Genomic DNA, 14,923 nt, shown 5'->3' with positions numbered 1-14,923 from the left:
AGCTCAGGGTGTCTGACCCTCCAAGGGAGGAGTTGTAAAGTTTGATGGCCACTGGCAGGAATGACTTCCTATGATGCTCTGTGCTGCATCTCGGTGGAATGAGTCTCTGGCTGAATGTACTTCTGTGCCCAACCAGTACATTATGTAGTGGATGGGAGACATTGTCCAAGATGGCATACAACTTAGACAGCATCCTCTTTTCAGACTCCACTGTGAGAGAGTCCAGTTCCATCCCCACAACATCACTGGCCTTATGAATAAGTTTGTTGATTCTGTTGGTGTCTGCTACCCTCAGCCTGGTGCTCCAGCACACAACAGCAAACATGATAGCGCTGGCCACCACAGACTCGTAGAACATCCTCAGCATCGTCCGGCAGATGTTAAAGGACCTCAGTCTCCTCAGGAAATAGAGCGGTTCTGACCCTTCTTGTAGACAGCCTCAGTGTTCTTTGACCAGTCCAGTTTATTGTCAATTTGTATCCCCAGGTATTTGTAATCCTCCACCATGTCCACTCTGACCCCCTGGATGGAAACGGGGGTCACCGGTACCTCAGATCTCCTCAGGTCTATCACCAGCACCTTAGTCTTTTTCACATTAGGGTGCAGATAATTCTGCTCACACTATGTGACAGAGTTTCTTACCGTAGCCCTGTACTCAGCCTCATCTCCCTTGCTGATGCATCCAGCTATAGCAGAGTCATCTCAAGATGTTGTGGTCTTTCATTGATTCTATTATTCTACTATGGATTTTTTTTCTGCATGTCTGCAAGAATATGAATCTCAGCATTGCATATGCACTTTAATAAATATAAATAAAATCTAAAAAACAATAAATATAAATGCACAAGATTAGCTTAGATACACAGACTGTAGGTATATAAAATGTCACTAGGTACAAAAGTATCTGTACATAAGGTGACTCTGACAGGAACTGATAAAGTAGTGAGGTAAGGAGGTGTGATGGAGTGATTGAAAGGGTGGAGATGTTGATCCAGCTGACGATCCTGGTGTAGATGCTGTGCAGCCTCTTCCCTAATGGGAGAAGGACTAACAGTCCAAGCCCTTTACTATGATAAAAGCCAAGAGAAAATGGAAGAGATACAGGTGACTGCAGATGCCACAGGCTGGAGTAAAAAATAACGTACTGCTGGAGGAACTCAGGCAGTATCTTAAAGAGTGAAATGGACCATTTAAAAGATCATTAAAAATGTCCACTCATGCAGAGCCCTCAGGATAAGCAAGTCATGTGAGCTTCCCTTTTCATGTGGCATTCAACATGAGAAAACTCTTTGCACAATCCATAACACGCTGCACTTTTAGGGTATTGATACTGTATCTGTTTTTAGGAAGAAACATGGTCAGGGAAGTCTTTGTGAACATGAGTATAGGAAATAGCTGTCTGCACTCACAGGAAGCCAGCAATACAAAACCTAGATGCCACTTCTCCCTCATTGAAATGAAAGCAGATGAGATCATTTTGTCACTTCTCAAATTGTGGTGAGCAGCAAATTAGGAAATGTACCGAGGACCAGGTAAACATTTGGTGACTAATGGGAATTGTACTTGGAAGAACCCAGTATAATTTCGTGGCTGGTATAAATTCACCTGGAAGTGATCTTTAACTTGATCTAGTCCAGATAAAGTTAAAATTGAATTTGTGCTCCCAAAGCAAGGCAGTACACATCCATTTATGTTACTGATACAAAAAATGATCAGATGAAGCATTTTGGCACCATTTTAATTGTAATAATCCATTTATAGAGTACTTGCCAGAACATTTTAATCACTCTGTAACTACAGAATTCTAAACAAAGGATTTCATGTGAACATGTAAACAACTAAAGTGATTTGCTATGACATAGCATCCTTTAACAAATCCCAGCAAACTAAATAGCACAGAATTTCAGCTCTAGTACTGTATTTGTGTTTATGTGCCAGAGGTGATAAAAATTATGGTTTCTTTAGAAACTCAGTTGTAGGAAATGCTTTGCTATATCAACAGTACATTGAATTTTAAATTTTGCGCTAAATTTATGAAAAGTGACTAAAGTTACATAACTCCCCCATGGAGAGTCCCAAGCCCGGCTTTGAAAGGAGGAAAATTGGACATGGAGGTAGCAACCCCATCCCGTAAAAACCCAGAGCTACAGAAACACCAGCAGAAGCTCCAAAGACCTCATCCTTGGGAAGGAGGAGGATCTGCGAAGGTGGGCTACAGCTGGGACAATTTGAAATACTGGTCCAAGAGAGAGGACTCTGTCAAGCTGTTGTCAGTGACCCTTGACCCAGTAGGGGATAAGGAGGAGGAGGAGGAGGACGAGAAGGACTATGACACCACCCTGATGGTATTTTCTACCCCAGAACATTTTACGACTCCTTCATGTTCCTTAGCCATGGATTTCCTTTCTAAGCAATTGATTGGGCTCTCAAACCTGTCGCTTGTATTTCCAACATTTTTGTTCTTACCTCCTCTAATTCAACCCAGGACCAAGTGCCCTCACCTTCCACACCACCAGCTTGCATCTTCTTTTAACATTTTAAAAGTACCATTCCCTCCATGACTCCTTAATTTTCCTTTCCGTCTCCATCTACAGCCATAGCCTTCCAAGTCACATTCCTATATAAACTCAGGAATCGCAACATCTACTTCTTTTACCTTAAATCTTTTGCATTCACATGATCTAGTTCCTCAGATAGTCATCCTAGGTGAAGAATGTGATACAGTTGCGCTTCTTACACTTTAGCCTACAGTGCTCATGACATGGCTTCATTCATGTTGGAGAAATCAAGATCATAGACCATAAGATACAGGAGCAGAATTAGGCCATCTAGCCTATTACGTCTGCTCCACCATTTAATCATGGTTGATCAAATTTTCCTCTCAGCCACAATCTTCTGCCTTCTTCCTGAATCACTTCATACCCTGACCAATTAAGAATCTATCAACCTGCATTAAATATACCCAAAGACTTGGCCCCCACAGCTGCCTGTGACAAAGAATTCCACAGATTCACCACTCTTCCCCTGCATCCCTGTTCCAAAAGGACACCCCTCTATTCTGAGGCTGTATTCTTTGATCTTAGATTCTCCCACCATAGGAGATTTCCTCTCCATATCCACGCTATCAACGTTTTTCACCATTCGATAGATTTCAATGAGGTTACCCCTCTTATTTCTGAATTTGAGTGAATACAGGCCCAGAGCCATCAAACACTCTTCATACGACAAGCCATTCAATCCTGGAATCATTTTTGTGAATCTCCTTTTAACCCTCGCTAATTTTAGCACATCCACCTCAGTGCCTTATAAAGTCTCAACATTACATCCTTGCTTTTATATTCTAGTCCTCTTGAAATGAATGCTAACATTACATTTGCCTTCCTCACCACAGACTCAACCTACAAATATACATTTAGGGAATCTCCCACAAGGCTCCCAAATTCCTTTGTGTCTCAGTTATTTTTGAATTTTCTCTCATTTCTTCTACTTAAGTGCATGAGCATATACTTTCCGACACTGTATTCCATCTGCCATTTCTTTGCCCATTTTCCTAACCTGCCTAAGTCCTCCTGTAACATCTCTTCCTCAAAACTGCCTGCCCCTCCACCTATCTTCATATTGTCTGCAAACTTTGCAACAAAGTCATCAATTCCATCATCCAGATCATTGACACATAGCGTAAGAAGAATCAGTTCCAACACAGACCCCTGTGGAACACCACTAGTCACTGGTAGCCAGCCAGAAAAGGCTCCCTTTATTCTCACTCATTGCTACCTGCCAATCAGTAACTGCTTTGTCCATGCTAGAATCTTTCCTGTAATACCCATGGGTTCACAGCATGCCTCATGTGTCGCACCTTGTCAAAAGATCTTCTAAAAATCCAAGTACAGTACACAACATCAACTGATTCTTCTTTGTCCATCCTGCTTGTTATTTCTTCAATGGACACACAGATTCTGCAACTACTCTTCAAATCAATTTTGTTCAGACCCCAAGCTTTCAGTTGTCTGTCATTACTTGTTCACCCAATTTTGAGTTCCGTCTTTGGCCTGAAACACTCTTTTAATATACAATACTCTGCAACAATCTTCATCATGTATCTCAGATACCCAAGACTTTTGCACATTACTGTAGCAATTTTATGTATTGCACTGTACTGCTGCAAAATAAAAACAAATTTCATGACATGTGAGTGATGAAAAACCTGATACAGACATGGATCTCTATTAGGGACTGAGAGTGGGAAGGGGGGGGGGTAGGAAGAAAGGAGAGAGAGGAGAGAGACGAAGAGGAGAGGCGAGAGAGAGGCGAGGGAGAGGCGGGGGAGAGGGGGGAGAGGGGGGAGAGAGGGGAGAGAGGGGAGAGAGGGGAGAGAGGGGAGAGAGGGGAGAGAGGGGAGAGAGGGGAGAGAGGGGAGAGAGGGGAGAGAGGGGAGAGAGGGGAGAGAGGGGAGAGAGGGGAGAGAGGAGAGAGAGGAGAGAGAGGAGAGAGAGGAGAGAAAGGAGAGGGGAGAGGGGAGAGGGGAGAGGGGAGAGGGGAGAGGGGAGAGGGGAGAGGGGAGAGGGGAGAGGGGAGAGGGGAGAGGGGAGAGGGGAGAGGGGAGAGGGGAGAGGGGAGAGGGGAGAGGGGAGAGGGGAGAGGGGAGAGGGGAGAGGGGAGAGAGGAGAGAGGAGAGAGGAGAGAGAAGAGAGAAGAGAGAAGAGAAGAGAGAAGAGATATCATGGTGGGGAAAAGAGGAAGAGAGATGGGAGGAAGCTGGAAGCACCAGAGAGACATTGTGTAAATATCAAAAAACCAACTGTTTGGAGCCAGATAACCTTTCTTGGTGTCTCAGGGCTAGGTCTGCCTGCACTCACACCAAACCCCACCCCACCCCATCCCTGGCACTTTTCCTGTACCACACCCATCCCACAGTGCTCCACTCTTGTCATTCCCAACAGCCTTTGCTCTCGCCAGATTTACAAACTCACTCTCCGCTCCACATTGACAAATATAGTACTGCGCAAAAGTCTTCAGGCATCCGGGCTACCGTTTATTATGTGCCTAAGACTTTTGCACAGACCAACATTAATTCAAGGAAAAACACCCTATCTTTCATCTAGGTATGGTTGCATCAGTTGTGATACAATATTTCAGTTATCCGAGATTTAAATTCAATCTATAGCAGAATTTCCATTGTTACCTCTAAAACAAGGTCATTATAGTTTATCCTTTCTCAACAGGGTTCTACCTGAATTTGATATTCAGGCTGCTTTCAAGGGATTGTGCTTTGCACCTCAAGCATCTGTTTCTTTCATCTGTCCTCACACCTTCCCATCTATTCACATTCCCTACATGCAGGCAATTATCATTTCAGCACCTGTTAAATGGCAGCAACTGAACTAGTGGCATCAGGATTTCATACCCTGATTCACATTTCCCTTTGGAGACAAGAGACTACAGATGTTGGTATCTGGAGCAACAAACAATTTGCTGGAGCAGGGGTTCCCTACCTGGTGTCCATAGGCCCCTCTATTCATGGTCGGGGGTCTACGGCATAAAATAGATAGGGATCCCTTGAGCTGGAAGAACCCAGATGGTCAAGCAGCAACTGTGGTAGGAAAGGAGTTGTCATTGTTTCAGGCTGATAATCTTTTTCTCTCCACCCCTCTGTTTTTGCAACTTAAAATAAGTGTTTTCTCACTTTTCTGGTTCTGAAAAGTTATTTTCCTGAAATGCTAATCATGCTCTTTCACCTGCTCCGTATTTCTCTCATTTCATATTTGTACAACCTGACTTTTGTCTTTTAAGGCTGCAAATATCCTATTTTCAAAAATGAACATGGGGAAATGCTCCCCACCCAAGAGAAGGAGTGGCTATTTAATTTCCATAAGACTACTATTTATTAATGACATAGATTTCATAATAATCAAATTCTTAACCCACACCAGCAGTGGAAAACAAGGATCTGGACAACAGACATGAACATGTAAATTATTTAGATTGGGTCTAAAATGTAGTCATTACATCAGTGCACAGTAGCATTTTGAATACATGGGAGAGATTAAATTTCCATTCAGCCAAATAGACGAGCATATTATCTAATGCAACTCTAGAATGTTATTTAATATTTAATTTCAAATGTCCTTACAATAAAATACTTAACAAGATTGTTACAAACCTACTCTAAGGTATGTGGTAGCCTAATTGTGCAGAGCAAGGTCCTACCAATAACTTGAAAACAATGAATCAAATAACACCTTGCAACAAAGATTTTGCTTCCTGGATATTTTCGGGTGTATATTATGGACTTCGGGTTGCTGATCTTGAAAATCACCATGAAATTTCTCTCTCATGCACCATATTTTTGAAATCACCTATATTCATTATTTCAATTCATAATTCAAGACAATTAAAATGTTGCCCACAATATCAGCTGAAAAGCTTTCCACCTTGTTCAGGCATACCTGGGTGTGTTTAGGCAGGGCAGATGCTGCATGACAGGCAGGCTTTGGAAAAGCTATAAAAACATCGCCCCACACTGTTCCATGCATTGTTTTTACATATATATTGGTTTGTAATCATGTTGACGTGCAGGCTCTATGTGTCTATTGTGTGTGTACTCATTATAATTGTATTTTCAGGAGCATTTGTGACAGCAAAATGTCTTGCCAATGTTGCAACTGCCATACTTTCTATATTTGTGGCCAGTATACGCTTAAATCTCAAAGACAGAGCACGACTCCTCTTATTAAGAAAGCCTATGAACTCTACTTTGGGTGTAAAGTTGGCGAACAAGCCAAAGCCTGGGCTCCTCACATTTATTGTGCAACATGAGCTGTTGATCTTAGAGCTTGGCTCAGAAGCACTTGGAAATCAATGCCGTTCACTGTCCTAATGACGTGGTGAGAGCTGAAGGATCATGTGACAGACTGCTACTTCTGTTTGACCAGAGAGTATCTGTTTTCTTTGCCAAAAACAAGAAATCCTTTGAACACCCCTACCTCCCTTCAGCCATGAGACCTGTGTTGCATGATGATAGTCTTCCAGTACCGAAGCCACCAGAGATATGGAGTCTGGGAGGCAGACAAAAATGCCATGATGCATGAGCCAGGAATGGAAAATAACACTGATACAGATCTTGAACCCTTTAGGTTGAGTGATCCTCATCTGATAACTCAGAGTTAAATGACCTGGTCAGAGGCTTGGGTTTGCCAAGCGCAAAAGCAGAATTATTGTGTTCAAGACTGCAAGGATGGAATCTGCTGTCACCAGGCTCAAAAATTTCCATGAAAGATTTTGATATTTGAGACAGATATCTCCCAGAATAACAGATGCCAAGATTAAGGAAGGCATTTTTATTGGTCCACAAATCAAACAGGTCAATGACAGGCAAATCAAAGAACTTTTAATGGGACTGGAGAAAGAAAAAAAATACACACAGAAGGCATTCAAGGATGTCATTGAAAAATGTCTTAGCAACTCCATGCAGCTGGTTGACAACATGCTTCAAGCATACAAGACCATGAAGTACAACATGTCACTAAAGATTCATTTTCTGCATTCCCATTTAGACTTCTTCCATGCAAATCTTGGTGCTGTCAGTGACAAGCATGGTGAAAGGTTTCACCAAGACATTGTGGTATGGAGAAATGGTATCAAGGCAACTGGAATCTATCAACACTGCCTAATTATTGGGCATTCAAGTGAGAAGCCTCCGACACTGAGTTACAATGAAAATGACCAATGAAACATTCTTAGCTTAGTTGTTGAACTATTGCAAAGCATCAGCACCGTTATGCGATTAAACAAATTATATACAATAAAAGTTAAATTTGTTTCTCCAAATTGCTACGTGAAACAGGAAGTCTGAAATTATATTTGTGTTCAGCTTAAAGCGGTCTATCATGACCAAAAAAAAAATTTCTGTGGAAAAAATTTGCCATCGAGCGTAATTGATGACAAATTTCTATTCAAAGGATGCAGATGCTGTGGCACTTGCTCAAATTGCCTGTCAAATGACATTGTGTTGATAGGGGTAATTTACAGGAAAGTTATGTATCAACTGCAGTGATTAATACTGGAATCATCGTTCTTTCTGATATAGTGCCTTGGATGGGAATATGGGAAGTTTAGTAACTTTGCACATGACACAAAAAGGTAGTGTTGAAGAAAGCAAGGAAGCTTGTCTATGGCAGCAGCAGGATATAGATTGGATGGAAAATTGCGTGGAGCATTGGGAGATGGAATTTAATCCTAAAAAATGTGAAGCGGTACATTGTAGGGAGTCCAAATGGGGTAGTATGTAAAAAAAATGTTGACAAGCAGAAGGTCCTTGGGTTCAAGACCACAGTTCCTGATTTTCATAGGTCACGATATAGAATCGAAACTTTTGGTTAATTCAATGCTACTTCAGAAAACAGTGTTTAGACTGCACATGGAGAATTGGTTTCCCCACAATATACATAGATGTGGTTGTATGGAGAGTATGCAGAGAAAATTCATCAGGATCTAGTATGGATTGAAGGATGTGTACTGTTGGGATAGAGTGCATAGACCAGATGTATTTTCCATGGACCATGGAGGCTGAACAGTAACTTGATAAGAGGCACAGACAGGATAGATAGAATCATCTTCCCCTGGCAGGGTCATCAAAACGGTGGCATAGGTTCAAGCTGAGAGGAGGAACTTCTAAAGAATCTGAGAGAAATTTCACTCCACACCCCAGAGAGAAGTAGTAAAAGTTAGATACAATCACTATGCTTAACAGATATTTATCCAGGCATATAAATGGGTATGGTATAGAATGATACAATACAGACAAAGGAGATCAGCAAAGGTTGGTAAAAGGTTTGACATGGTAAGGTGCTCGTAAGTGCCCACTTCTGTGCTGTACGAATCTATAATTACATTTCTAAAGGTCTGGATGGAGCCACATGTTGGTATAGCTTTGTATTTTAGCTTTAGCTTTGTATTATTGAATGTGATGGGCTTCAACCTACAGTCTGATGCTAGTTTTCAATGTTGTTGAAGAACTTTAAAAAAAAAAGTGGATCTATTTTTACTTGATTTTTCTTTGCTGTTTAAGTTCCCTGTCAGAACTTGACTAAGAAGCAAAAAAAACATTGTGCAGCATCAAAACCTTTTATACTAATCATGATCTACCAGTGAGAGAGATTCTTGTAACTTATTCATGGATATAATGGAACAAAACCAACATTTCCAGGAATCAGCTGCTTTACTCACATCTAAAATGTAGAATCTGGGTGCATGATTTATCTGAAGGAAAATTGAAATGAATTGACAATTACAAAATGTTTTAGCATGCCAGACCTTGGGAGAGGAACCAGCTAAGAACTAACATTAACTAATCTGTCAAGGCCTCTGAAAGGCCTTCTTTTCCAATGAGATTCAGATGTTTCATCAGGCAATTCCTCTGATGAATGCATTGTTTCAAAATAAACAAAATCAGTGAAGAACTGAATCATCATGATACCACAACAGAAAGGCCACATTTTATCAAAAGAATGGTACTGAATTGGTTTATAATGGATTAGTTCCCCAAGAGGGTCTAGCTGTTTTGATGATTCGTCTTATGATCAATTGCTATTCTGCTGCCAATGCACAGAGTGTTTTACCTCTGACAATTGATCCAACCTGAAAGGAAATCTAACTCAAAATGAAAGGCAGCTCGAATCACATTGCTCTTTCTATAATTACCTGTTCCTTGGTTGCTTTTTTTTTAAAATCCTGGTCAGCGCTTTGTATCAAATGAGAATTGACTAAATGGAAATGTCTAAGGAGTGTGGGCAAAGTTTACAAAAGAATACAAAAATGGCATTGTACAGAACAGGCCCAAGTCACCCGTACTTTTGATAAGAGTAAATATTTCAAATTGCAATTTCTCTTGCGATTGCTATGGATCATCAATCCCATTTCTACACATCTAATTTAATCTTCAAATCTGAATAGTTTGAGACTCAATACCCAATCCTAGAAATATATCAAAACCAAGAGAAAATCCATAGATGTTGGAAATCCAAGCTATATACACAAAGCGCTGAAGGAACTCTGCTGGTCAGGTAGCATCTATGGAAAAGAGTACCTTCGACATTTCGGGCTGACATTCTTCAGCAGGACTAGAAATATATGATGCCAAGGACCCAACGCTGGTCCCTGTATTTTGCCAATGAGCAAAAGACCGTAAGATCCTAAAATAGAGGAGCAGAAGTAGGCCATTCGGCCCTCTGAGTCTGCTCCGCCATTCAATCATGGACTGATCCAATTCTTCCAATCATCCCCACTCTCCTGCCTTCTTCTCATTCCCTACGATGTCCTGGCTAATCAAGAACCTATCTATCTCTGCCTTAAATGCACCCAACGACTTGACCATATACAGTACTTACATACTTTTTCTCCACATCCCAGCCCCCCAATCTTATATCCGCGCCCTTGTGCTACCTAGTACACATTGAACTCGCTTTCTGCAAAAATCATGGATACTGCCTGATACCTGAACAATGATGCCTGTAGACGTACTTCTCAGGAGCAGGGAATACTATCAACCCTCACTTTATGAGATTGCATTTAACAGATAAACGTAGAATTCTAGCAGTTTATTCTATTTGCTTCAAAACCTTTAATTTTGGAAACCTATATGCACTTCAAAAAGGCACACACAGTCCATTGAAATTCAGAATAAATGGGATCAGAAAAGAAAAAAAAAATTGGGCACCCTCTTGCTTACTGGCAGAGAATTCCATTTGCAGCCTTTAATCCATTTCTCCCCTTCAATCAGAATTTCTGAGCAATTTCCAGCAAAATGGAGGGAAACTAACTGATGCCCTAACTTTAGTACCAATTTTGAATCTAAGCCCATATTCATATTATATCTGTAGTGGCCAGAACAAACAAATGTACAGATAGAGTGAGAGTGTGACACTATTATAATCACTTCCAGCCCAGCTGGAAAATTGCCTACAGTTTAAGAGTTGCCTTTCTAAAATGTTTTGTTCACCCTTTAATGTCTTCTACATTAAATCATATGGGAAATTCAGGAAAAGGAGCTATTGTGAAAAGCTACACCTGCTTCTTACATTCCACCCATTTCTTCAGTGAAAGGAACTGAAGCTATAGTGGTGCTGCGAATGTGTCAAACTGCTGTGAAAGAGAAAGAGCTTTTTATTAAAGATACGTGTTCATGTATTAGATGCAAGTTACAATCTAAGTTTTCAAAAATAAATAAAATGTTGTCATTGACATACCCAAATTTTGAAAACAATTTACCATTTAATCATCTGACCACCCCTGTAATTTTTGCATAGACCACACAAGAAGAGAATGTAGCAGGTTCATAAATTTTTTGTTCAAAAATGCTAATTCTTGTCCTAATTCGATATCAACACATGATCTGGCTGAATATGCACTTTTGTTAAGTTGATTGGTGAAAGAGATAGAAGGTCATGGAAGAAAGGAGAAGGGGGGAGAGGAGCACCAGAGGGAGGCGATGGGCAGGCAAGGAGATAACATGAGAGAGGGTCAAGGGAATGGGAAATGGTGAAGATGGGGGGGGGGGTGGCTAGAGGCATTACTGGAAGTTGGAGAAATCGATGTTCATGCCATCAGGTTGGAGGCTACCCAAACGAAATAGAAGGTGCTGTTTCTCCAACCTAAGTGTGGCCTTATCCTGGCAGCGCAGGAGGCCATTGGTTGGTCATATCAGAATGGGAAGTGGAATTAAAATGGGTGGCCACTGGGAGATCCTGCTTGGTCTGGCAGACAGAAAGTAGATGCTTGGCGAAGCGGTCTCCCAATCTACGTCGGGTCTCATTGATATACAAGAGGCCACACTGGGAGCACAATCTCTTTCACCAATTAACTTCTTAGCTCTTTGCTTCATCCCCCCAACCCCTCCAAGTTTCACCTATCACCTGGCATTTCTCTCTCCCCTCCCCCCACCTTTCGTACCTACTCCTCAGCTATTTTTCTCCAGTCCTGACGAAGGGGTTCGGCCTGAAATGTCGACTGTACTTTTTTCCATAGGTGCTACCTGGCCTGCTGAGTTCCTCCAGCATTTAGTATGTGTTGCTCAGATTTCCAGCATCTGCAGACTTTCCCTTGTTTGTGATAAAAATTCAATAGTTTCCTTGGTTTTGGTAAGCATATAATTGACTAATTTATTTATTATTACTACTACTCCTTCTTCATATTGCTAGTGCATCATTGTATAGATTTTATTTATTAAGATTCATGCACATTTATGTAGTGGAGTCTGCAATAAGTCAAAGTTCATTAAAGTTTATAAATTCATTTGTAAGATACGTCTTGGGCTTAACGATGCTAGTTTCTTTTACATGTGTCCTGAACATTTTGCTTTGGTAGGAGTTTACCTCCATTATCCTATATCTATCTCTACAAGTATAATGTAATGTAATGGCAGCACTCCCTTGAAGTTCAAGTTCAACTTCAAGTTTATTGGCATTTCACCTGTATACATGCATACTGCCAAATGAAATAACGTTCCTCCAGATCAAGATGCACAGCACAAACAACTCCACACTCAACACATAGTAATATTACCACAAATAAATTAACAAATTATACACTCGAGAAAATCTGCAGATGCTGGAAATCCAAGCAACACACACACACACAAAATGCTGGAGGAACTCAGCAGGCCAGGCAGCATCAATGGAAACGAGTACAGTCGATATTTCAGGCTGAAACCCTTCAGCAGGGCATAACAAATAATGTCTATTTAGTGTGGTGTATTAAATATTTCAGTACTATTGAAAATATATTGTTCAATTAAGCATTTTGTTTCTTTACATAATTTATTTATGGGTTTATATGTAGGAAGTATGTGAATGCTTTAAGATGATGCTACAGAAGACGTGCAACAGCTTACTTGTGGTTTCAAAGTAAATGAATTTGATTAAAAACATTAATAACACCTTTGTTTGAAGTAAATTGTGATAAACTATCATCACAAACAAAGAGGCGAGTGAGAACAAAAAAAAACTCAAGAGATGTGCCCTGCAAAATCGATGCCCTTGGAGTTGGAATCATGCTCGTTGGAGTGGCCGATTCAGAAGGGAGAAGATGGGATGGAAGAGTTCTGATGCTCGTCCAACTTAGGCAGGTGCGATGGTGGATTGCTCTAGGTACCAAGCTGATTTGGTGAGGTTGAGAACAGCTTCATTGGCAGTGAAATCCAGGTCCAAAGTGAATTGCTGGGTGGTGTGCTCTAGGCCAAGAGCAATGCGCCACAGCACTGGAAGGCCAGGGTGTTGAGAGTCAGGAGGGGTTGGATTGCTATGTGCACCGAGCTGATTTGGAGAGGTTAGGAATGGCTTCTCTGGCAGTGAAACCTAAGCCTAGAGCGACTCACCGCTGTGGGGCTCAGTTCCTAGCGTGAGATTGAGAAAATTTAAATTACGGCCCAGATAGTCTGGGGGCTCCTCCCTCCGTGACGCTAAGGCTATGAGACTGCCCCTGGCTGCCGTGCTTACTGTCTGCGAACTTTGCAGCAACTTGCCTGGCTAATATGATGAACTGAATACCAAGCTTTGGGCCTACTCTACGCTGCTCCATGGATTTGTATTCAAGGACTCAATTTGGTTGGGAATGCTGTTGTTTTTGCTCACTTTTGTTGTTTTTGCATGATTTGTATTGGTTTTTATTCCTCTTACTCTGTGGGCACTGGGGGTTGTATTTTTTTTTAAATTGGGTTCTTTCGGGTTCCTTGCTTTGCAAATGCCTGTTAAGCAAACAAATTTCAAGGTTGTATAATTATACATTTGTTGATAATAAATCCACTTTTCCTTTTCCTGCATAGCAGTAACATGGAAATCCGATTCCCTTGTACATATTGATCGTTGGAATAAAGAAATGCAAAGTTGTATACCCCTTGAGAAGATTACTTATACCCTTAGGAATGGATACACTATACTCATTGAGATTTGGCAACCATATTTGGATTACTTAAATGCCTAGATTGTTTAATTTATTTATTTTAATTTTTAAAAATTAATATATCCCTTATCTGGTCTTCTGCCTGCTTTGGATCTCTTTATCGCTAACTGCCAACGGGACATCAACCATCTCGACTTCACCACACCTTGTCCCCATTCCAACCTCACTCCTTCGGAACGCTCTGCTCTCCACTCCCTCCGCACTAATCCTAACCTTATTATTAAACCCGCCGATAAGGGGGGTGCTGATGTAGTCTGGCATACTGACCTCTACCTTGCCAAGGCACAGCGACAACTCGCAGATACCTCCTCTTATTTACCCCTCGATTGTGACCCCACTAAGGAGCACCAGGCCATCGTCTCCCACTCCATCACTGACTTTATCCGCTCAGGGGATCTCCCATCCACTGCTGCCAACCTTATAGTTCCCACACCTCGCACTTCCCTCTTCTACCTCCTACCCAAGATCCACAAACCTGCCTGTCCTGGCAGACCTATTGTCTCAGCTTGCTCCTGCCCCACCGAACTCACTTCTGCATACCTCGACACGGTTTTATCCCCCCTTGTTCAATCCCTTCCGACCTATGTTCGTGACACTTCTCACGCTCTTAAACTTTTCGATGATTTTAAGTTCCCTGGCCCCCACCGCTTTATTTTCACCATGGATGTCCAGTCCCTATATACTTCCATCCCCGATCAGGAAGGTCTCAAAGCTCTACGCTTCTTTTTGGATTCCAGACCTAATCAGTTCCCCTCTACCACCACTCTGCTCCGTCTAGCGGAATTAGTCCTTACTCTTAATAATTTCTCCTTTGGCTCCTCCCACTTCCTCCAAACTAAAGGTGTAGCTATGGGCACCTGTATGGGTCCTAGTTATGCCTGCCTTTTTGTTGGCTTTGTGGAACAACCTATGTTCCATGCCTATTCTGGTATCTGTCCCCCACTTTTCTTTCGCTACATCGACGACTGCA

General features: G+C 41.6%; 1 protein-coding gene and 1 long non-coding RNA gene across 2 annotated transcripts in view; one reads left to right on the top strand and one right to left on the bottom strand.

Moving 5' to 3' along the window:
- Positions 1-6,708, top strand: part of LOC140200538 (uncharacterized) — a 56,286-nt gene extending 49,578 nt beyond the window's left edge. Inside the window, exon 5 of the long non-coding RNA XR_011886658.1 lies at positions 6,624-6,708. This is a non-coding gene — a long non-coding RNA (uncharacterized lncRNA). The remainder of the gene's footprint in view (positions 1-6,623) is intronic.
- The window catches only part of LOC140200536 (rho GTPase-activating protein 7), a 201,612-nt gene that overhangs the window by 120,996 nt on the left and 65,693 nt on the right, over positions 1-14,923 (bottom strand). The window lies entirely within an intron of this gene.

Source organism: Mobula birostris, chromosome 7 (genome assembly GCF_030028105.1).
Source record: "Mobula birostris isolate sMobBir1 chromosome 7, sMobBir1.hap1, whole genome shotgun sequence".
NCBI lineage: Eukaryota > Metazoa > Chordata > Chondrichthyes > Myliobatiformes > Myliobatidae > Mobula > Mobula birostris.
This window is presented reverse-complemented; position numbering and strand designations above follow the sequence as displayed.